Below are 24,123 nucleotides of genomic sequence, written 5' to 3' on the forward strand. Positions count from 1 at the left end.
AACCTGGGTTCTAAGAGGGAAAGTACAATCCGAGGTATCTGAGCTCAAAAGTCACAAAATGTGACTTCTGTCACATTCCACTGGACAAAGCCTGCCACCTGGGCAGCCAAGCTTCCAGAGTTACAGAAATAGACTTTCCATCTTGGTGAGAGGGGTGACAAACACTTCATAAAGGAGCAGAGGCATGTGCTTTGATGGGTGGTGTTTTTCACTCCTAATGTGTGGCCTCTATGACTGATTGGCAGTGACCTTTGAAAAGGACAGTTGTACCCAATAGCATTTTGCCCTGAGTAAGGCAGAAGCATAAACTTCAATTTTATTTTTCAATTGTATGCTGAAAAAAAAGTAAATGCCTGTCTTCTTGTTTGTGATTATAATGTCAAATAATTATTTAAAAAAAAGTTTGAAGTATTCATATATTCTCTTTTCATTAAAAAGCTTGACTAGTTAATTCAAGAGAGCTGAAACACATGTGCATTATATTTTTTTTTCCTTTTGAAATAAGCATGTCACCTGTACTGAATGTCCCTTACTTCAGTACAGAACAATGTTAAATAATTAATGCCTGGCATCAAGTTTGCTTGTTGCCATTTGGGGGATGAGGGAGAGTACTGATTTGCAGCTAAATTATGCAATTCTAGTTCCTAATTCATGTTCAAACATATTTTTTTGCCCCACCAACTTGAATGGATGTTTTTGTAATGGTGTGCCATTGTCTTGCTTAGAGTCCTTCAATTTTCTCCAGTGGCATGTTGGAAAAAAGTGGAAATTCATTGGTGTGACATTTATAATCCTGACCTGCCTTGAGCTATCACTCATCATGGCCCATCTCATGGGCTATGCCCCAAGCCAATCAAACTGCCTGTAATTTTCTCAAATTACACTCTGGGTCAAACCTGTAAGACTCTTATAATTCAATTCTCTGTGCTGAAGCATCTTTCTTTGGTCCTCTGACTTGTTTTTTTTCCTTTCTTTCTCCAAATCCTGCTCCAAGAACATTGCTACCTCTTCTAGCCTTGGCTCAATATGAAATCTTCCCTGGATCTTCCATAAAGTGGGCCCCTTTATATTGTAATCACTGTTTCATTCATCTTCTATGTGACAATTTCTAGAAATCTACATGTTTTGTCTTTGAAACTGTAACACAGAACTGCATCTAATTCATTTGTCTTCCTTTGTTGGACTACAGGCAATAGATCTTGCTTCTGATTTCTTTTCTCCTAGGACAATGTCTGGCATGTGTTTTGTATCTTAAAAATGGATGTTTGTTGAATTAATGAGCCTATACTAAAAATCCTTTTTGATATTTAGCCTTCCAAGAAACAAGTATTCTTGACATGTTCCAAGGCAGATAATATGTTTTATCTCAGCATAAATTATCCCAATATAATTCAGAGCATATTATTCAATGTATGATTTTTTTTAAACCAAGACTTGAAGCATGATTTGAAGCTGACTATGTTCAGTCTGAAGCTGTGTTGGGCTCTATTTTCTCTTCTATGCCATAAACTAACCAGCGGACTGTTTAAGAGCAACCATAAAAATCCCATTTTTCTTTCAGAAGTCTGTTAAGACATAGTGTTTGATGTGCTTGCTTTCCAAAGCATACACATTAGTGAGTGCAATTAAATAAAGGAATGTTGAATCGACAAGCCATATTGCACAAAGTATGTTCTGTAGAACAACACCTTGATATGTAATTCCCATATGCATTTGGAGCCCTGTACTCATTATCGATTGAAACCGATCTCATCAAAAAGTGACAATCTTGATTGAATTTTTCATTTGAACTTATAAGTTGTTTCTTGGGCCTGTAATGTTGACATATTTTTAATTTCTATATCTCTTTCACCCTCTGACACAGATTGAACACTTGTACTTCCTGGAAAAACACAAACTCTCAAATGATTGTCTTGTCCTGTTTCAGAGAATTGCTTTCTTGAAAGTTATTTCCCTCATCCTTTTCCTTTCACTTCAATTCTTACAAGTTAAAGTGAGGATAGTTAATTCTGGTACTTAAGAAAGTATTCTCATACCCATAATTAAAACTGCTTCACATAGCTTCCGGACAGGGTTTGGGTTGTACAATTTTGTGCATTTGGAAATCAAAGAGAAGTTATTCAAATTGTAAGTATGCTAATTTTTAGATGAGTGCTTTGGTTAGGGTCCTTGCCCTTTTTTTTTTTTTTTTAGATCCGCTTTCCCATTAACAAAATAACATTTATCTCTGCAGCACTTGGTTCACCCAGAAGATCATAATCAACTTCATTAACATTTGCTTCACAGTATTTGGACATTTTACCATGATGAATGTAGCCATGCTTGCTTTCCAGCATATCTATTTACATATATTCAGTAGGAGTATATTCTGCTACCCTCTTGATATCTTCTGATTTTTGTTCCCCATGTTTTGTTGGCTTTTTCTTGTTCTTTCAGGCATATATACTCAAGCATATTCATTGTCCATTGAAACTCATCCTAATTTTGTATCTTGACTATTGAGTGATTCAGAATTACTTCTTTATCTATATATTCCTAATAATTCTTTATCATATGCACTATAGGGGTGGAAAGAAATGCAAATGAAAAATACATGTACATTTTCAAAGGACTGTGCATGCATTCTTCAGTTCTGCTACTTTCTTTTGGTATAGAAATCCATATAACCTTTTTCTTTGTGTGTCAAGTCTTATTCGAGGCACTGAAGAGAGATTGAAAAATAACAGATTTTTTTTTTCCTCTTTCTGCTTGGAATTTACAATCAAGCAGGGTGAAAAAAATTGAAAGAATTATATAATTGGTTTGAATTGTCATTTAAATAAACACAAAGAAGGAAAAAGATTACAGAACAAAATCTTTTGATTGTACTGGAAGAATGAAAGAAGACTTTTCTAAGGAAATGCCATTTAAACTGAGACTTTAAGAATAAATAAATATAAGTCTTATGAAAGGAGTTGGGGAGGAAATCTAAGTAAAATTAAACCAGACATGAATGTTTGGAAGAAATGTAAATCAGAATGGGGAGATTTGGGACAGTCATTTTAAGGATGTTTTAATTTATCTGGATAGTCCTTTCAGCAGAATGGTCACACAATATGCTTTTTTTAAAAAAAATTATTCTAATTTATATGTGTGAAGCAATAAAAAATAGGAAAAAAAGATTGGGGAGGAGAAGTACATGGGGAAGATCAGTGGTAGAATTCTACCAGTAGATTTTCCAACTTTGAGGATGCTCCCAAAATTCCTAGAAAATAGAATTAATAGATGATTTTACTTTTGTGGAAAAAATTTTGAAATGTATGCATAGTTTTTTCGTAGTAAACATTTTCCTTGAATTTTTTTGAAAACTCCTCCCATGTATGGATTTCAAACATTTTTTGCACCGAATTAAATTTGTCTTTTAATTCCATTTTCCAGGAACATTTTAGAGTACCCTCATCCATGTCTACAACTACAAGAAACATCTAGTGTAGATAGAAATGTGAGCTTCTTCATCAGCCTGTCATTATTCGAAGAGAGGATGTGAGGTGATGAGATTGTCTTGGAAGTGTATTATTAGAAGAGGAATCATGAACAGTTCCTCCATTTAAACATAGGATAGAAACGTAGGATGTGATAAAGTTCTGTCTAGAATCAAGGTTTACAAAGGGGGTTTCCCTTGTGTGGCTGTGTTTGCCAGCCCTCTTTGAGGACGGCCTCAGCTGCGTACATTCTCTCATAGGACATTACCTCCTCGAGTGGCTTCCAAGCTGTGGCTGGTTAATGTGGAGGTACAACACCCCGCCTTGGGCTGCACCTTTATGCCACTCTCAAATCCCTGACTCAGTTACCCCCTAAGCTGAAGCTGAATGTAGCCCAGTTCCTCCCCTTGCCCTATTGTGTTTCTATTCCACTTTTCCTGGGTATGTATTGATCCCAAGAAAATTGTCCCATAATCAGCATGTGTTATTGCCTATACTCATCTGACATTTTTCTTCCCAGGGAACCCAGCCTGCACCACCTGGAAAGTGATACGTATTTTAAGAAAGAAAATGTGATAGATTGTGTCTAGTAATCTTACACAGTTAAGAAAGGACATGCGGGGTAGGGGAAAAAGTAGTAACTATCTCTTTTTGTTCAATAATGAATGCGACTATTTTGGTTGAGTTATGAAAGCAACAGAGATTGAATTGTGCAGAGGCATAAATAAGAGGTTGAACTTCAGGATTGGAAGTGTTGACAATCATATTGAAAACACAGAATCAGGGGAATGGGAGTACATCAATAATTTACTGAAGATGGAAATAATTGCACAATAGGTTTTGTACTGTTACTGAACAGGTAGAAGAAGTGGTTGCAGTACATGTTGATTTTAGGTTGATATAGGGAAGAATTCAACACATTTGTCCATCCAGGGCTTTTATTTATTTCAAGGTAGAAAGAGGCATAAAGTAAGGTTTGCAGAGCAGAATTCAGAGAATCAGGCATATGTGGCAAGACTGAAATCATAATTTTGAAGGATGATGTTTTGACTTGAAAAGAGAAATGTATTGTTTGTCTAGGTAGCACTGACACTTGAGAAAAATGGTAATTAATTTATATTGGTACAACGTTAGGCATCAAATATTCTTTTACCTGCTTTCTTATTTAATATAAATGCAATGCATTCTGCAAGCTTGGTAAATGGAGCTTATGAAGAAAACGTCTGGTTTGTTTTGCTACTCCCTAAAGAAGAAGCCATTTAAAAAACTTTCAATTACCTTTCATTGACAAACAGCACATGAATAAGCTTACATAAACATTTTCTCTGTTAGGGAACACTTCCTACTGAGTAGCACTCTTACTCTAACAGACAAAAGGAAGGAACATTATTTCCGCTAATAAGCGAAAATAAGTTCTTTCAGAATTTAGAACAACCTGATATATTTGTAAATCGAAACATATACTATTGAGCCTTGGCTGTGAGAATGTGATGGATTAAGACAAGGAAAATATTTTGTGTTTGAGTAACTGAAAGGAGACTATACATTACTTTTTGATTATTTACATATTACCTAAGGACTTTACAGGTAATTGTCTTTTAGAGCAAGTATGTTGAATGGAATAAATAAAGCTTTATGGAAAAAAAGAGAGGGAGAAATGGAATGTTAAGTGTCCAGTGCAATGAAAGACTTTGAAAAGTTTATTTCCACCAGAAAATATGGACAGATAATTCTAGTTAATCAATATCATCTCCAGAACTATCAGAATATAAATGATAAAACATCTTGAAGTTCCTGTAAATCCTATAATTTTTATGAAAGATATTGTATCATTACTTTGTTAAGCAATAGTTAATTTTGAATTTAAAACAAATTCATGTTGCTTATATGTCTTCTTTGTGTCTTTTGTGTATGTGTGCTTGTACAATGTCTGAACTTCTATTTTTTAACACTTGCTATTCAATTTAGTCAATGTGTAGATTTAGAAATCATCTATTTAATTTGTTGTTACTAATATTTTATTTTATTTATCAAAACAGAAATTTTTCCAAGTATTTTATGGACATATAAATAATATTTGATCTTGTTTACAAATGTAAGACACCTTCAAATATTTTAAATAAATAATAAATCTTTTTTAAGATTTATTTATTTATCTAAATGGCAGAGTTACAGAGAGTCAGAGGCAAACACACAGAGAGAAAGAGAGAGAGAGAAAGAGAGAGAGAAAGGTCTTCCATCCCTGATTCACTCCCCAAATGGCCACAACAACTGGAGCTGAGCCGAACCGAAGCCAGGAGCCAGAAATTTCTTCCAGATTTCCCAAGTGGGTACAGAGGACTAAGGACTTGAGCCGTTTTCTACTGCTTTCCCAGGCCATAGCAGAGAGTAGGATTGTAAGTGGAGCAGCCAGGACTCGAACCAGCTGGCACTGCAGGCAGTGGCTTTACCTCTTATACCACAGCATCAGCTCCAAAATATTTTAAAATTTATAAATTTTTATAAAATCTGTTTTTAAAGAGGTCAATGGGATTTCTTTTTAATTTTTTTTAAGATTTATGTATTTATTGAAAGGTAGAGTTACGCAGAGGGAGAGAGAGAGTTACAGCAAGAAAGAGAGAGAAAGAGAGAGAGAGAGAGAGAAAGAGAGAGAGAGATCCTCCATCTGCTGGTTCATTCCCAAAATGGCCACAATGGCTGGGGCTGGGCCAGGCTGAAGCCAGAAGCCAAGAGTGTCTTTTGTGTCTCCTATATGAGTGCAGAGGTCCAAGCACTTGGGCCATTCTCTACTGCTTTTCCAAACCATCGGCAGATAGTTGGATAGAAACTGGAGCAGGAATCAAATCAGTGCCCATATGGGATGCCTATGCCACATACAGTGGCTTTACCTGCTATTATTCTACAATGTTGGCACCATATAACATTTTTTTTGACAGGCAGAGTTAGACAGTGACAGAGAGAGAGAGAGAGAGAGAGAGAGAGAGAGAGAAAGAGAGAAAAGTCTTCCTTTTCTATTGGTTCACCCCCCAAATGGCTGCTTGGCCAGTGCGCTGTGCTGATCTGAAGCCAGGAGCCAGGTGCTTCCTCCTGGTCTTCCATGCCAGTGCAGGGCCCAAGCACTTGGGCCATCCTCCACTGCCTTCCCGGGCCACAGCAGAGAGCTGGAATGGAAGAACCGGGACAGAATCTGGCGTCCCGACTGGGACTAGAAACCAGTGTGCCAGCGCTACAGGTGGAGGATTAGCCAAGTAAGCTGCAGTGCCAGCCTGTATAACATCTTTTTAAATTTTTCCATTTTATGGCAATATAGTTTTTGAGAAATGACATATTCTTATAAATGTAATTAATGAATAATAAAAACTTGACATTCTTCTAGTGAACCCAAAACACTATATATATGTAATGTGTATATTATATGTGTGTATATATGTATATATATGTATATTTATATATTTATATATACACACACATAGTATCAACTTAAAATACTATGTCTAACTCAAGTTATCAGTTTTTAAATGTGCTCATTATGAAGCTATCATGCTAATTAATGAGCTTTTCTAAATGTAATATATTTCATTTTAATATTCTTCAATTGTCTGTATCAACAACAACAAAAAATTTCCTGGTAATTTGAGCTTTGTAAGAACAATTAAATAATGGTATCTACACAAAGGTTTTGCTGAATGTTCAATACTGTTCACAATATTAGTAAAAAATTTAAAACCAAAAAAATATGAAGTACTCATTGCACATTTGGTAATGTACCTTTAAAACTATTACTCTCATGCCAGTGTTGTGTTGAATAGATTAAACCCCACTTGGGATACCTGCATCACACATTGGAGTGCCAGTTCATGTCCCCGGCATGTCCATTTCCCATCCAGCTTCTTGCTAATGATGATGGCTCAAGTGCTTGGGCCCCTGCCACCCATTTGGGACAGCCAGATATCTTTGCTCCTGCCTTTGGTTTGACACAGTCCTGGGTGGTGAGAGCTTTGGGGAGTAAACCAGTAGTAAGAGATTCTCTCTCTCTCTCTGTCCTTCCCTCCCCCCTTCTCTTTTTCTCTTCCTCCCCTCTCCCTCTCCTCTGTCTGTCTCCCTCTCTCTCCCTTCCCTTCTCTCCCTCTTTCTCTGTCATTCTGCTTTTCAAGTAGATGAAAAAACATTAACAAAGTTGCTGTTGTGTGTTAATTTCTTTCACATATTAACACTAAAAATTTATAAAAATATGCATTTTTTTCTTGATGACAAATTGTCTCTACAATGATTTTCAGTCTTAAGTATTTCTGTGCTTGTTGTAAGTCCCCTTTCTGGAGAGGAGCCTTACATCCCATAAGAAAGCCGTGACTCTCCTGGTAACTGAAGCTACTCAAAATACCCTGAACCCAAGTCTCAATTTTACTGCTGAGGAAGATAATGTCATCCTATGCAACTATGATTTATTATGATCAAAGACTTTTCCAGGAAATTGATGGTTTTTTTTTTTTTTTGAGCTACTAATGGGAACCTATTTAGAATTTTTGAGTCAGAGATCCCAAACTCAGGGAAAAAGCCACATGTCTCACATCCTCTTAATTTTATGGGAATAGGTTTCCTAATTCTACTCTTTAATCATCAAAGTTTACCCTGCATCTATGCCATTTACTTGACTGTATGTGGAATGTTTATTCTAGCTTTTAAGAAATATGTACTTTCCAACTAAATCTTAAAAATGTGTTGGAATCTCTAGAAGTGCCTTTTTCATTTTCCTCTAATGAACATTAATGTTGCATTTTTTCATTATTGTTAAAACCACAAAATATTACCAGGTATTAATATCATATGAATTGAAATTTGCATATCTCTTATAGTTATGTGTGATTTGGGCTTAAAATAATAAGGTCATTCTACTGACCTTTACTTAATTATTGCTTCTGAGATTTTTCCATGGACTGATTCCTACATTATTGGCAAATGGAAATAGAGAACGCTACAGTTTTGCCTGTAGTGACACAAGCAGATTGTTATTCATTGACATATGAGTGCATTTCAAGTTTACAAGGCATTCAGGAAATTTTCTCTTTTTATTAACCATCTGAAATTTCATATCTGCCAACGATACATGGGAGAGAGAGAGAAAGAGGGGGAGAGAGGGAAATGAAGAGAGAGAACACAGATACACAGAGTAAACCTGAGCAAACCTAGATTATTCTGAGACTTAAAAAATCAGAAAGCTTTCAGCAGAGGTAGTTGTTGAATGTCTTACAGAGTCTTCTGTATTCTTGAAAACACACACACACACACACACACAAAACAACATAACACTGTCCTATGAACAAATTAGTTAATTTCATCCAAATTTTAAATACAGTCATTTTGTGTTTTTAGGAAAGTTGGATAATGTATTCTAAGAAAATCAGATTGTGGAAAAGAGAATACCTGGTTTAGTTGCAGTAACAGGATTTTGAAGAGATGCAGTGATCAAAAGGCCTGATTTTTTAATGCATGATGTGCAGGTGTGTATAAGAACTTTGATAGAAGTCTTTTTCAACAGTAACAGATGCGTCCAGGTGTGCGTAGGTATGTATGAATATCAGAGATTAAAATAGGAACAAGGCTGGAAAGCCGTGCTGCCACTGAAAATTTATTCATTTAAAGATGATGTTCTACTGAGGAAGTATTTTAATGCTTCATTTTATGTATACAATTATTCACATCTGCTTAAGTGGCTTTTTATTTGGCTTTCACAAAGTTTAAATTTGCTGCAGTCCTATTTTTACTTTAAATATAGTTTCTGAATCTTGGAAATTAAAAGGGATAAACTATACAAATATCTACATATCTAAAATGGGGTTCTTTAACTTCCAAGAAGGTGTTAAATATCTCAAAAATGCCTATAAAGCATACAAGTAATCCTAGTCTACTGCATTGGTTCTAACAGCCACAGCACCTTGGGTAAGTGCCCATTAACAAGCACCTCTTCCACAGAAGGAAGTGGTGACTTAGTGCCTTTTGTTGTCTTTCCCCAGTTCCTTATTTCTCCCTGGAAGAGTCCTTCCATTTTACTTGGAAGTTGTTCTGCTTGGACCTGGACCCTTTCCTGGGTCTCACTTCATGCTGTGCCCATCTTTCTCCACCTCTGAGCCATGCTGGGGTCAACTTCAGTGAGAAAAAATGAGAACACAGTTCCTGGGCTAACTTGGGGCCAAAAAAAAAAAAAAAAAAAAAAAAAAGTCATCCTTAAGGTCGTAGACTTTCCCTTAGTCCTGCTGAGGTTTGATTTACTCTCCAAATCCTTGTGTGGAAAAGAGCTAGTATTCACTGAAGCATACCTGGACCTTTCAGCTTTGATGGTGACAACCTTGGGGAATAATTTCAGTGCTAGGAAAAAGAAAAATACACAACCCATTGGGCCTCACTCATGGCTTCTACTTGGGCTCTCAGAAGCATCATTTTACTTAATCAACACTTTATACGGCAGTATCATGCTCAGCATGGAGTGAATATCAAGGCACAAATGGTCTGTGGCCTTTTGGAACCATGTTGTTGTAAAACCATGTGAGAATTGCCATTTTCTCACCTGGCTCCACAACAGTTGCCCTCCATCCCATTCATTTTGTCTTTACTGTCTCCTTTCGCTTTGTTCTGTAAAGTTTCGCCATGTTATCACCATGTTGCCAAGCAGTGGCGATCAAATAAGTCATTGTAAGCAATGCCCCATGTACAGATATTTTAAATACCCCTCTATTGGTGTTAATTTGTAACCGACTATTTTCAGTGCAGCAGTAAGTGCCTGTAAATCTGGAAGAAGAGGAAAGTAAGTCATATTGTCCTTATCACATGACCTTCCTCTGTAACCACTTCTCTACATTTCTGCCTTCACAAGGTAGAACATGGCACTAAAGCATCATGGGTTCTCAGGGTCCTGGGTCCTGAGATGCCTGCTCTGAGAGCAAGTGCCAGAAGCTGCAACCAAAGTACAATGAGTAAGGGAATAATAGTGCTTCCTTCAGTGATATGTCTTTTTCCTAAGCATACTTACCCTATGCCCTCCAAATGAGAGATTTCTAACGAGAAAACAAGCACTGTTGCATTGAGTATGTCAGAACATGGGGCCATGGCTATGACATATGGATTTAGCCACTCTTTGCAGTACTGGTATCCTGTATCAGAGCACTCGCTTCAGTCCCAGCTGCTGATACAGCTCCTTGTTAATGCCCATGAAAAGGCAGTGGATGGTGGTGCAAGTACTTGGGTCCCTGACCCTTCGGGGAGACCAAGATGAAATGCTTGGCTCTTGGCTTCAACTTGGCTCAGCCTTGGCTGTTGTGGCCATTTGGGGAGTGAACTAGCAGATTGAATAGTTCACACTGTCTTTGTCTCTCCCTCTCTGTCACTCTGCTTTCCAAACAAATCAATAAATCCCCTATTTGTTTAAAAAAAATGTATCAGAGCAAATCTAAATTCCCACAATCTCCAGAGAAGCTCTCAGGCCTATTGGTTACAAAATATAACCACTGTTTAAAAAATGAAAGGGAGGGAGGGTAGCAAAGAGGGAGGGAGAGTGAAGTATAAAGTATCATTATGCTCTTAAAAGTATTTATGGAATGCAGTGCCAGCGCTGTGGTGTAGAAGGTTAAGCTTCCACCAATGGCACTGACATCCCATATGGGCACCAGTTTGAGACCCGGCTACTCCAATTCTAATCCATCTCCCTTCTAATGCTCCTTGGAAATCAGCAGAGGATGGCCTAAATTCTTGGGCCCCTGCACCCACATGGGAGACTTGGAGTAGCTTCTGTCTCCTGGCTTTGTCCTGGCCCAATCCTGGGTGTTATGGCCATTTAGAGAGTGAGCTAGCAGATAGAAGACTTCTCTCTCTCTCTCTCTCTGCCTGCCAAATAACTAAGTAAATCTTTAAGCAACAACAAAAAAAAACTATATATGAAACACATGAAATTCATTCCCTTTATATAAATTTTTTAAAAGTAAAAAAAAAAAAAAAGAGTACCTGAGAAGACCAAAAAAAAAAAAAAAAAAAAAAAAGAGATCTATATTGACATATAGTGATCAATTGAACTTGTTGGTTGGGAAAAGTAATCCACAGACACAGGAATTCATTGCTTCCTTCAAGAAATTGTTATTGAGTTATTTTAATGTCCCATTATACAAGGATATCAGGATTAAAAGGTGATCCAGAGAAAGAGGGCTTTAGCCTCATGGAGCTTAGAGTATAGAGGAGAAAATAGAAAAAATACTCAAATAGTAAAACATGTAAATAAAATATTTATAAATTGCAATAAATGCCATGACGAAAATACAAAGAAGTGTCATGTAAAGTGTGTTGTGTGAGAGAGGCACATGCTTTAAGGAAAGTGACCAGGTAAACTGTCTGTGAGGAAATTCCATTTAAACAGGGTTCTAAAATACTAGAACTGGATCAGAGAGGAACCTAGACAGAGAGAAATAGGATGTGCAACAGCTTTTGAGCTGCAAAATTCCTTGGTGGCCTGCATGTGAGAACAAGAGTCAAATAAATTATTTCAGTTTTATTGCAGACCATTACAGACCATATGAGTCCGTAAATATGCCAAAAGTTTGAATATTACCGTTGAGAAGATATAATTTTGTTTCAATTGTATCTTGCTTTCATAAACTCCTTTTACTGTTATTTTCATATAAGAAAGCTGGTGGTCTACTGTCCCCGTGTGGCCAACTGATGCATTACATCTTCTATGCTCCTGGGAAGGCTTTGATGCCGACTTTTCCAAAATTCTTGTACACATTTTCAGTTAATCTCAAGAATCTCTATATGCTCTTAGTTGGACTCAAATACAGAAAAAAATCCTTTTTTAATTTATTACTGAAGGAATGTGCATGAGAGAATAAAGAATTGAAAAACATGAGGAGCCAGGCAGGTTAAGAAATGAGTGAAGCTAAACCAGGTCGTTTAAAATAAGGTACAGAAAAGACTGTAGGAATTTTGGAAACCAAGCGATAGAGAAAGACATTCCTTTTAATATAACTACTTTATAAATGGGGAATGCCACATAGGTCTATGGACCACTTACATTTTTCAGTCTCTTGTCTTGAACTTTCAGCTTTTAGCCAATGTACAGTACCTGGTTGATTTCTCAGTAAGACAACAACAAATTTATGGCATGGGTACTTAACACAATGGTTAAGATGCTGCTCAGGGAGGCCCATATCTCCTATGGGAGACCCCAACTTCCTGCTGATGTATACTTTGGGAAGCAGCACATGATGGCTCAAGTGTTTCGGTCCTTGCCACCCTCCTGGGAGCCCTAGATTGTGCTCCAGGTTTCTGGCTTAAGCCTGGTCCATCCTCAGCTGTTGTGGGCATTTGGGAAGTAAAGCAATGGATGAAAGATCTCTGACTGTCTTTGTCTCTCTGTCTCAGGCTTCAGATAAAATTAAAAAAAAAAACCCACAAATTCATTATATTCTTCATGTTTTGTCTATAATAATTTCATAAAGCAAATCTTCTCACTGTGTTTTGAAACAGAACATTTTGCCATGGGTTAACTTTAGAACATTCTGTTGATCAATGCCGCTTTGTTTTTGACACATTATCACCACTGTGCTTTATGGAGGGTAGGCAGTGAACTTTATCCGCCACTTTGCTCTCACTAAAGGAGACCTGAAATTGTTGTCTGAGAACTCTTCTCGTTGGCTGCTTCCACTGCCTGTAACCATTTTTTCGTCAGGCCTGTCTTTATCCCTTCCGTCTTTCCATATGAGGATGCTTGTGCTACACACGATTTAGCTGACTTTTAGAGTGTACGGCTGCGCTTGTAAATGGAATCAGAGAATTACAGCTTTCCTGGTATTTGTCAGGGACCATAATCTCAAATTCACTGCAGCTCGATACCTTGCAGACACTTGGCTACGAGAAATAATATTTATGGAAGATAGCCTGGAGGAAATGCAGTCATCCATTTTGCCACATAATCTAAAAATCTATTTCAGGATTAAGGGAGACCATCAAAAAGTACCTAACTGGACCACATCACACTGGACACAGCACAATTGCTTCTTACTCAGCTGTGCATAGCCATCATAATAAAATAGTCTCTCTATAATGGCCCATTGAAAGTATTTTCTTTTCCTTCATATTGTTATGTTTCCCAAATAACTGGTTTGTGTAATGTAATGCTATTTCCTTTCCGCATGGCAATGAGAAAGCTCAAAGACAAATTTGTCCTCTATACTGACTGCGTACGTGACTTGTCAAGATGCATCTTTGTTCATTAACCTCATTCCTGGCATGCTCTTGCATTCCTGTTTCTAATTTTCAAAAAAAATGTTTTTAAAGAGTTTAAATCTTCCATCTTGCTATACTGTATGTATCTATAAGTAATTTAATGCATCTGAGACCCATGTGATCTATAACTAAGAACCATAAGATCTCTGTTGATGCTGTACTCAGTGATAAACATTAATTTCTGACTGAACAGTTTCTCACCTAAATTGTTCCAAAGAATGAAAACAAAATACTCTATAATCTCACAAGAACCAAAGCCTCCTCCCAAATATGACTTTTATAAAATATGAATTTTACAAAATATGCTAATCCTGTCTCAGTGTACAAAAGTTGAACTTGTGAGCTATTGATACATTGACAATTGCCATGAAAAATTTTGCTAAATAGGGAGGAGGGATGAAAAGTAAATTGCTAAGGAGAAAAAATATTATTTTTGTCATAACACCTGTGCCTCTGTATCCATTAATTCTTTAAGCAAAGCTTGTCGTAAGGTTCTCTTGACTGCACTTGACATAGATTGGTGACATCTACATATATTCGTGACACAGATTTGCAACCACACTTGTGTGGACATGACAACCAGTCATGCTTACCACCTGGAACCTGGACCTAGAGCCTAATGTTGGCAGTCACTCTGAGAGCTGTTATTAGTGACTAGCTTCAGGAATAATTATATTAGTAGGCTTTTAACTTCATGGAAACATGATTTCTGCAGATGTACATGTTTGTGATAGTCCAGTAGTATATGGCACAGGATTCAGTCTTGAGATCAGAAACTGTATGCTTGAATAAATGATGCATGTCCAGGAAGTATGTCCTTTCTTAGAATTCAGTTAAATTCTACTAAGAGGTGTGTTCTCTTTGTCTCTCATCTAGTAATCTCATGGCAGGTTAGTAATCTCTCGTTAGAGAAAAATTCCTAGTTTTTTTTTCAATATCCATGTGTTATATTACCTTACATACTTAATGTTATTGAAGATAAACTGTTTTTTTTTTTCCAAGAACATGGCTATATGAAAGCTTTTGGCTATTAAACTGACCCTAAACATTGGTGATTTATCAGCAGTGGATATTGAAAAACAATGTTTCCAAGTTATTGAACGTTCTGTTTATGCTGAACATTATATGAGAGGCTAGTCCTATATTATCTAATTTAGTCTTCATAAATCTATTTTTAATGTATTGGCAACATCTTCTAAAGGAAAGACAGTATCCTGTTTTCATTCTCATACGTGCCAACGAGTTTCATGCCAAAGAGTTAAAAAAAAATGGCTGCTTTCATATCGCTTAACCAGTTTGTACACTAACCCTGCATACTTGTAATTGGTAAAGTTGTATCTTCTGCTAGTTCTAGGGATAGCTAATGGAAAACAGGATTTTCAGTCAACAGTACCAGAAAATACACTTATATGTATGTGACTTGAATGTTGTGACACTTGCATGTAATAGCAGAGACACATATTTCATATTTTCCTCAGATTTATGTTGTAGAGGAGGCAACAAGGAGTGGTAAACCAGAAATATGAGTTTGTACATAAACTGCAAATACTTCCACGTAATCAAATAATCAGTAAGGAGTTAGTCAATTGTTTGATTATGTGAAAAACAACTGAAGCGTGGGAAAACTATCACACTTGAGAGGGAGATTCTCATCAGTTGCCGCAGATGGCTTGGAAACCAAGTCAGTTTGAAGGTACTCCCAGCTCTCATACCTGTGCTCCATAGGTGTCACCCCTGGGTAGGTAGTGACGAAACTCTGGCACACATGCATCAAAACATGCCCAACAGAGTGTCCTTAGCAGCTGTGACTATGTTAACACAGCACTGAGAATTGTCAAGACCCTAAGTAAAATTAAAAATGAAAACAACAGTCTATTTATGACATGGAATACTACCAAGCAGTGTGGATGATGAAACAGAATGATAAATGTCCACAAGATGAATCTCAGAAATACAAATAGCCCATGACAGAAATACACATATTCTTGAGTCCTTTTGAAAAAAATTCAAAGCCATACAACATGGGTGGGCATTTGTACAGCAGTTAATACGCTAGTGGGGTACCCATGTACCCTATTGGAGTGCCTAGGTTCAACTACTGGTTGCTGTTCTGATTCCAGCTTCCTGCTAACATGTATCTTGGTAGACACTGGTGATGGCTCAAGTAGGTGGGACCCTGCCACTCATGTGGGAGACTCAGATTGAGTTTCAGTTTCCTGGCCTCAGCCTGGCCCAGTCCTACCTTGCCACACACAATTAGGAAGTGAACTTGCAGACGGAAGACCTCTGTCTATGTTTTCTTGTGTCTCTGCCTTTCAAATATAATGAAATTTTTTAAGAAGTAAAAGTCAACTGCCGGAGACCAGCTCCAGCCAGTCCAGGGGCCCCAAGGTATGAGAGGTGTCGGTGCTCGAAGAAATGAGAGACACACTCACAGCAAGGCTGATGCCATGGCTCTGGCTCTCGAGCACCACACTTTATTTTTATATAGTAAGTCACATAATGATTCTTTCTTCTTATAATAAAAAGTCTGTTGTCCATTTTCTTAGAACCATTGACCTTGTATTTTATGTTGCCTCTAGACTCTTTGTCTACATCTAGTTAACAATTTCTTTGAATCTCAAGAGCATATACAGAGCCTGGGTTACAATCATAGACAGGTGCAAGATAACAGGCTGTCCACACAAGCCAAGGCTTGGAGTGCTGACGAGCTATGTGGAAATTGGCTACACAAAGCTACAATATCACCTTCCTAATCTAATCTTTGCTAGAAGCCCCAATGTTCAAAGCAGGCCCTTTTTTAAATGTATCCCCTCTCTGCAGTTCTTTCTGTAACTCTAATTTCTTTAGTGTATTTATTTAAAGGTTCACTTAGATCTCTTCTACAGTTTTGATATCCTAACCATTGTTGTATTTGTAGCATATATTCCATTATAGCTTTAGTAACATCTATCTTTATTCTAGTGGGAAGTATATACCAGGGAGCCTGTTGTATTTTAATTCTTTTCCACAAACAGCTCAACCTTGCTTGAAGCATCACCCCTTCTCCTATGCTAGCATTTGATTTGATTAGAATTCTACAAAGCAGTGGACATGTTGGGGATTATGAGACTAAGCGTTCTCCCCTAAAATTAGGAATACAGCAATCATTAGCAGGACCACCTGGAAGCTCTGGCTTTCTTAAGCAGAGTGTAGTTCCCAAGAAGCCTAAAACCACCAAGAGGACCTCAGCTGTCCTTCTCACACCTTTCTGAGACAGACCTTCTGCTGTGACCTTGTCAGCCAGCCAAAGTTGCCTTGGCCCCGCCAGTCAACATACCAGTGAGGGGTAGATAATTAGGATAAAATGAGGGATAAGAACAAAGAAATAGGGGCCAGCACTGTGGCTCTGAGGATTAATCTGTTGCCTGTGATGCTGACAACCATATGAATGCGTGTTCCAGTCCTGGCTGCTTCACTTCCAATCCAGCTTGCTGTCGATGCACCTGGGAAAGGCAGTGTAAAATGGCCCAGGGGCAGGGCCCCTGCCATCCATGTGGGAAATCTGGATGGGATTCTGGGCTCCTCCAGCCTGGAGCAGCCCTTAGTGTTATTGCCATTTGGGGAATGAACTATGGGATGGAGGATCTCTGTCTCTCTCTTCTCTCTCTGTAAGTCTGCCTTTCAGATAAATAAATACATATTTTAAAAAATGAACAAAGCAAAAAAGCAGAAAAGCACATACAATATAATGGTAACACCTACGGAGGAGAGAGGGGGCGCTCCAGAGTTCTGGTCATTTCTAAGCTTCAGCTGGATGAGATATACGTGGGGTTCTTTCCCACTCTAACCCTAGTGCCCCACATCTAGCATGAGCATTCCTTTGTGTGTATGCCTTCAATAGTCCAAAAGGAAACGAGTGGGGAACTGAATATTAAGTATCTTAGTAAAACCATTTTTTTTGGCATACTCTTTTAAAGCAACATCCACTTCTGGGTTATTCTTTGCATATGTTCTTCTCTGAACCTACTTCTTGGAATATACTGTCTGGTGTTCTCGAATTCTTGCCACTGTTCATCAAACAAAGAGACATGTGTGCCCATGTCTCCCTGTACCCTGGCTGGCATGTTATGAATTTTTCTGTTCTGGTTGCAGAGTCCATCTCTGGAATGCAAGCCAGGTGGTGTCCTGTACTTTAGTTCCCTGCCTTGGTGTATTAACACGTGATGGAGAAGGGGCACTCTTTTTCTTAGCTCTGCCAGGCTATCCAAGCCTAGCAGATCTCTGATGAAGTGGACACAGAATGGTTTCCTGACAGCAGTTGGGAGCTGATGCTTCCCAGTCCCAGGTGGCAGGTACAGACAAGGCTATAAATATCTCAACACCCACAGGCAGGTTCTCGTGGCCACGGCAGCTACTGCAGTATTTATTTCTCCATCAGGTACTGCCGAGGCCGTGTCTGTGCTGTGCTCCTCCTTCCTCCCCTAAATCCTGATGGGCACCGTTGTTCCAGAGCTTTCTTATCTGCACGATTTCTTTTCCCTCCCATAAATAACTCCTTCCAGTGGGGCACAGTAAGTGATGGGGAAGTCACAAAACTCTTCTCCGATGAATCTGTGCCTTAAAGAGAAAACATTCTCGTGATTTTCATTAAACAGTGGACACAAAAGAACAAAGCCAATGCATCCTACAAATGACCTCTGCCTGATAGCCTCTCCATATTTCAAAGGCGTGAAAGTGGTGACATATTAATGTCTTGTGATGAGTTTATCCTGTACCAAAGATTTGGATCTTTTCCCCCACATCTTTCTTATTTTATCATGTTTGTAATCATGTCTTTCTAGATTAACCTTGTGCTAGTTGTCTTTTTTTTTTTTATTTACTTGTTCTCCTAAGTGTAGTAAGATAATCAAACATAAGAAAACAGCATTTGGTTATTCACGTACTCATTGGAAAAAATAACAGTGTCAGTTCTTTGAAACTCTAAAATAAATCTTCTACATGTATGTCTTCTTCATATTCAAAATGAACTCCCTTGCTATATAGCTGTGTACACATCACTACAATGAGAAGAGGCACCAATCCTCAGTCCATACAAAGGACCACATTGACTTTCACATGGCCCGAAGAATTCAGCTGATGACATAATTTCAACTAATTGAGAAATATAATCTACTTTCTGCAAACTTTATTTTCGTGTGTGTTAAATGCAAAAACTATACTATGAAAATATTTTCAAGGATTCTTTTTAGGATACAAATCAGTGTTTCTTTCAGGTAAAACACTAAAATAAGCTACCTGTAATAGGTATGGATTATATTGTTTGTTGAGTTGTGAAGAACATTACAAATAAAAGCTCAGGAAAATGTGTAATTTATGCAACAACTATAATCATTTTGCAAAAGTAAATATTTGAGAAAAAGTCTAGTTCACTTCTATATGCTGTATTATTCTTTCATATCATTTGTTGCTTGACACTTTAAATTTCTGAAAACCATGACAAAATTTTAAGAGAAGTATTACTGTGAGATGAATTATGTATTTCCAAAAAGAATATTTCTGGAAATTTAGTTTATAAAACTCTGCTTAGTTAATGATAGTAATAAAAATAATAGAGAAATCCCATGTACCTGCCCAGTCTCTCCCAAAGGTTACACTTTTAAAACTATAGCTTAATTTCACAACCATGATATTGATATTTATATAGCCTACTCAACTTAGATTCAGTTTGTCATTTTATATGGAAATCCATAATCTGTTTAGATTATTTTTTAAACATATCCTAACTGTAGGCTAAGAATACCAACTTGGTTCTTGATACTTCAGTTTGATTCTCATGCAAAGTTACTAAATTTACACAGCTCCAAGGAGTGCGATTTTGTTTCTAGAGCTAAATTTAAACAAGAATTTAAAAGAAAGCATCAGTGTTTTATGGTTATGAAAAGTGGTAAAATTGCATTGCAAATGTTCTCTTTTGTTCTATTTCAGGATCTAAACAACATTCTGTGCTTTAAAAGTGTTTCTTCATTAAGAAGCTAATAATTGTCACAACTGTGCTGAGGATAAAGACATGCCTGTGTTTTTTATCATTTGCATACATTCTACATGAAAATCAAACTTTATTATTAAACTATTATTTCATATAATAGAAGTCTAGGATGCTACAAAAGAACAGCTTAGCGTTATGATGTAAGATTCATTGGGGAGATAGTAAATAAATAAAATGTAATACACTGGGAGCAGGGATGTAGACTAGAGGTTATAGTGCCTGCATCCCGCTTTGGAGCACCTGGATTTGATTTCTGGCTCTGGCTCCTGTCTCTTGCTTCCTGTTAATATAAACCCTGGGATGCAGCAATGATGGCTCCGGAAATTGGGTTCCTGCCACTCACGTGGGAGACTTGGATTACAATCCTGACTCCAAGCTTCTTTGACTTGGCCCAGACTTGGTGCTTGTGGCCATTTAGGAAGTGAACCAGCAATCAATATACTCATCTCTGTCTCAAATAGATAATAAAGTTAAAAATAAAATGTAGTGTATTTGGTATTTAGTTTTTCAGATGTTTAGAGGAATGATTTCATTAATCTCTCCCACCCATCTTCTCTAGTTTGGGAGCCAACTGTATAATATGGTCTCTGTTATTAGTAACAGAGAAAAGGACCAGCTTGAAATCCTAGTTCCCTGATACTTTGGCTTCTTGTACAGACCCTTGTTGTTGACTGAATGGACTGCAGATACAGTGCACACAGTTTCAGAACTTCTTATAGTTTAATAAACATCTGCTTATTTGCTCCTCAGACACTGCAAGTACCCTAAATACCAAGCTCGTAATCTTTATTTGACCTGTCCACAATGCTTGTGGTAGGTGAATGGATGAAGAAAATGTGGCATAGTGACACAGTGGGGTGTTATTTGACCATTAAAAGCAATGAAGTCCTGATACTTGCATCAAAATGGATGGAACCAGAGATCATGATGTTATGTGAAATATGCCAGACTCGGGAGACAAGTACGTGTTCCTACATTGTAGGTCAAAATTAAAGAAAAGGGACAATCTCAACTTAGAGTAGGGATTCCTGGTGGCTGAGAAAGGTAGGGGGGGAGGGTATAGAGGTTGGATAATAGATCTGCAAACACAGTCTCATAGGAGGAAAAGGTTCCAGTGCTCTGCAGAACACTGGAGTAACTGTAGTTCACAGTAAGTTATGCTAGGCAAAGATCTAGAGGGGCAGAACTGGGCTGCTCCATCCTCAGAGAAAGAACAGAGAAAGGGAAGGCCTGCTTGCTTGATTTTATCAGGTTATGCTGCATAGATGCATTGCAACGTAGGGTGACCAAGTATTATGTATTGATCAAAACTTTTAAAAAACACACACTGAATGCCCAATATTTCATGTGAAGTAAGGAATGTCACTATCTCATGAACAATATTTTAAAATATACTTTTTAAAATGATAATATTTTGGACGTGGTATGATAGATAAATACATCCTTTAAATTAATTTTGCTGTAAAAAGGGAAATAAATTGACTAAACACCTTAACAAATACACATGATATGGGGTTTTAAGTTTCATATCTTTATGAGGGTATATTTTAATCTCTGGCTTTTAGTAATTGAGTACTACCTTTCACCTTAATACTTAAACACTAAACTGAATTAAAATAATAGGCCAATCACTATCATAAATGCATCCAGATTTGGTGGGATGAAGTGCAGCGTATGTTAAATTGACGTAAAATATTTTATCTGAATTTAGTGGCATCGGCCAGAAGGGAAAATAAAGGAAGCAACTCAAGGTGATTCCTAACATTTTATGAGTAATTCCCAGGTATGGAGAGCACTCAGCTCATACACACTACACCCTACAAGTATAATCTGAAGTTAACTCCATGTAATAGGCAGTAGGACCCAGAAAACTCATTGATTTCACAGTGAGATCTGCTGGGTTGGATAAAACATGCTGACCTAATGTATTGTTACCACAATGCTGTTCTCAAAAGCGAACCCTTACTGCTGAACCAGAGAAGCAGATGACAACAGAGGGCATGAGCTAGCCTACAAGACAGGCTCTCACTTGATGCATTTATTTCCCCCACAATGTATCTAGAACTTCTCTCTAAAGGAAATGCAGATTAAGGTCAATGTCACCATAATGGAAATATTGGAGGAAAAATATTACAGAAAATGGTTTATTATTTTCAGCAATACTTCCATCTTTCCAAAACTGGTGCACGAGACATTGTGTTGCATATCCATTTTTAATTTTTTTTTATTTTACTATGTAGCACTCGCTGCATGTAAAACACTGAAAGAACTGCAGTGAATAGAACAGCATATACACAGCAGTAGATGTAAAATTTGGTGTTTGTTGTTGTTGTTTGTTTGTTTCAAAGACAATCTTTCTTCCAGGAGAATCATGCCTGAATGCTTTCTCAAAGCACCCGAGGCATTTCTACACTCCTAGTTTCCTCTCCTGCTCACCTCCTCCTCCAGCACTTGGAAAATCTATTTACCAACATGTCAAGTCACTTATTTTGAAGAATAAACCCCTAAAAGTAATAGTCACAGAGTGGATTTAGACAGAAATTCAGAAATGGTTGTCTAAAGTACATTACATCCCTGTCACTCTCTGGTATTACAGCTTGCATTTTTCTATCGGGACTGACATAATTCTGGAAGTTTTCCCTGTAAGTTAAACACACTCTGTGGGTTTAACTCCTTATAGGATTACGAGTATAGATCCATAATACCTATTTTAGAGGCAATTTCAAACATGGAAGCCTGAAATGTGTTTCATTTTGCATATTTCATCCAGCAAAGTGAGGGAGTGGAGCCTGCATTTTATTAACGCTCATCTCGGCATGCTTCTTCACGCATGAGGTCGCTGTGTCACACAGCCTGGTTCAGTCCTGAAGCTCTTGGCTGAAGGTTGAGGAGGTGAAGAAACTCTGGACATCCCCTTAAGTTGATTGATTATGGATTTGAAAGAGCAGACCTAATTTATTGTTGCTGCCAGCTTTTTTATCCCAAAATTGATTGACTGCTTTGACCAGAGAATTTCAGTTTGGTTGACTCCTTCAATACTTTTCAGATTAAAACCCATATTTAGACAGTCTAAAGCAAATATTGTCAGATGAAAATCATCAGCCCATTTTATTCTAGTTGTAATACTGACCCTGCAATGTGCATATGAAACCTGTACTTCTTATATTGTATGGTGTTTTCTTTAAAATTCTGTGATTGATTGATTGATTTTTATTTGACAGGTAGAGTTATAGATAGTGAGAGAGAGAGACAGAGAGAAAGGTCTTCCCTCCATTGGCTCACTCCCCAAATGGCCGATCCGAAGCGAGGAGCCAGGTGCTTCTTCCTGGTCTCCCATGCGGGTGCACGAGCCCAAGCACTTGGGCCATCCTCCACTGCCCTCCCGGGCCACAGGAGAGAGCTAGACTGGCAGAGGAGCAACTGGGACCAGAACCCGGCACCCATATGGGATGCTGGCACTGCAAGGTGGAGGATTAACCAAGTGACTTTTTTTTTTAAGAAAAGAGGTTTATTTGGGCTCACCGGTCAGCTCCAAGGTTGAAGGGCCACATCTGGTGATGGTTTTGTCGCTGGCAGATTCCTGGAGTGACCCAGGGCTGCCTAGGGCAGGAGACAGGGAGCTCGAGTGTGTATGTCCTCTGCCTTCTCCTCTTTGTATGAAGCCACCAGCCTACAACCATAGGAGTTGACCATGTCTCACCTCTCAACACCACAGCCAAACTGTTTCCCGCTCTGTATCCCTCATTCTGGGGGTTAAACTGCAGCCTGAGTTTCAGAGAATGCGAATCTCATTCAAACCACAGCAGCCTCTGGATGCCCACTGCCCCACTGGACCTTTCTCACACCTCCCCTCTGCTGTGACTGCACGAATCCTCACGATGCAGAAATCCCACTGTTTTACCATGGGACCCACCTACAAACCAGAGGCCGTGGGTCACTGAAGCTTCTCTCTTGGTTTGGAGCCATTATCCTAGTGTGCATTAAATAATTCATAGTTCTTTCACTAAGTTAAACTATGGCTGTTGCCACACCTTAGCTTCTCAGCTAAGCAGGCATCAGATCCCGAGTCCTCCTCTGAGCTCCGTGTCCACTCCAAACTCTGTGATTTTTAAAGCCATATACTTGTTGGGTAGATTTGATTTTAGGAGTTCTTGTAGAAATTTTAAACACACACACTTAAGGAATGCTGAATGTTTATTACCCCTTTGTAGAAGTATTTAGAAAGAGAAACTTCTTAAATGCATTTCTCTTTTTTCTAAAGAATTATTGATTTATTGATCTGAGAGAGAGAGAGAGAGGGAGACAAAGATGGGGAGAGAGGGAGAGAGGGTGAGAGAGAGGAGGAGAGAGAGAAAGAGATGTCTTCCA

The sequence above is a fragment of the Lepus europaeus genome, chromosome 2, assembly GCF_033115175.1.
Source record: "Lepus europaeus isolate LE1 chromosome 2, mLepTim1.pri, whole genome shotgun sequence".
Taxonomy (NCBI): domain Eukaryota; kingdom Metazoa; phylum Chordata; class Mammalia; order Lagomorpha; family Leporidae; genus Lepus; species Lepus europaeus.